General features: G+C 46.8%; 1 pseudogene; it reads left to right on the top strand.

Moving 5' to 3' along the window:
- Nucleotides 1-778: 778 nt before the first annotated feature.
- Nucleotides 779-1,600, top strand: LOC119423190 (annotated as a pseudogene).
- The last annotated feature ends 14 nt before the right edge of the window (nt 1,601-1,614 follow it).

The raw sequence follows: 1,614 nt of genomic DNA, 5'->3' as shown, positions 1-1,614 counted from the left end.
ATACACAACATTGCTCTGTTTGTGCCGGGGGACTGGATCTTTGGGATGAACCAGTCTTAGGCCTCTGGGTTCAATTGTCCCCCTCTTACAATGCTGTGATTGCTAGTATCACTCAGCCCTCTGTGAGTAGTAAACAGCCATCAGTGTGCTAATGATCCATTGTTAGGCTGATGGTCCTTCTTGAGCATGTGATCAGCTGGTTTTGGTTGTCAGCAGCAAACTGGTTGATCCACTCTGAGACGGTGCTATTTAAGAGACTGAGCTGAAAACAGCTCCTCAGACTGAGGAAGTCTCTCGGATGAGAGACGAAACGTTTCTACATTTTTTGTTGTTTTGCTTTGTTTTGGGTGTTTTTGAATGTCCAGAGGACCAGATTTAACTTTTTTAGATAAAAAAAAAAACATGTTTTCTTGTGATACATGTAAACAGTTTTAAAATTATAATAAAAACAAAAGGATGGCTTCTTAACTTGAAATGGAGTCAGTCATACTGGCAACTAATTAAAGCTGAAAATGTCACAATGAACAACATCTGTGAGTGATCAAAGTCTTAGCTGAAACTGAACCTTGAAGTTTCTGCTGTGACTCTTCCTCCTCCTCCTCCTCCTCCTCCTCCTCCTCCTCCTGCACTCAAACAGCAGCGTCACTCTGTTCACAGAGTTTCTTGTTCCTCCCCGTCATATCTACAGTTCAATGATCAGGGGAGGTGCTGACATGCCTCATTCTCTGCACAAACACATGACGTGTCAATCTGAGCTCAGACTGGTTTCAGTGATCAGGAAGTGAAACTTCCACAGACGCTGAGAGGTGAAATGGCGCAGAAAGGAGTTCAGCTGGACAGAGAGAGTTTCTCTTGTTCCATCTGTCTGGATCTGCTGAAGAATCCGGTGACTACTTCCTGTGGACACAGCTACTGCATGAAGTGTATTGAAGACTTCTGGGATGGAGAGGATCAGAAGAAGATCCACAGCTGCCCTCAGTGCAGGAAGACCTTCACACCGAGGCCTGTTCTGGAGAAAAACATCCTGTTAGCAGCTTTAGTGGAGCAGCTGAAGACGAGTGGACTTCAAGCTGCTCCTGCTGATCACAGCTGTGCTGGACCTGAAGATGTGGCCTGTGATGTCTGCACTGGAAGAAAACTAAAAGCCATCAAGTCCTGTTTGGTGTGTTTGGTCTCTTACTGTGAGGAACACGTCCAGCCACATTATGATGTAGCTCAGTTAAAGAAACATCAGCTGGTGGAGCCCTCCAAGAAGCTCCACGAGAACATCTGCTCTCGGCACGACGAGGTGATGAAGATGTTCTGTCGCACTGATCAGCAGAGCATTTGTCATGTCTGCACGGTGGATGAACATAAAGGCCACGACATCGTCTCAGCTGCGGCTGAAAGGAGAGAGAAGCAGAAGGAGCTCCAGGTGAGGAGAGAGAACATCCAGCAGAGAATCCAGGGCAGAGAGAAAAATGTGAAGCTGCTTCAGCAGCAGCTGGAGGCCATCAACGTCTCTGCTGATAAAACAGCGGAGGACAGTGAGAAGATCTTCACTCAGCTCATCCAGCTCGTCCAGAAGAGAAGCTCTGAAGTGAAGCAGCAGATCAGATCCCAGCAGGAAACTGA

This window comes from Nematolebias whitei, chromosome 16 (assembly GCF_014905685.2).
Source record: "Nematolebias whitei isolate Nwh7 chromosome 16, NemWhi1, whole genome shotgun sequence".
NCBI classification, from domain to species: domain Eukaryota; kingdom Metazoa; phylum Chordata; class Actinopteri; order Cyprinodontiformes; family Rivulidae; genus Nematolebias; species Nematolebias whitei.
This window is presented reverse-complemented; position numbering and strand designations above follow the sequence as displayed.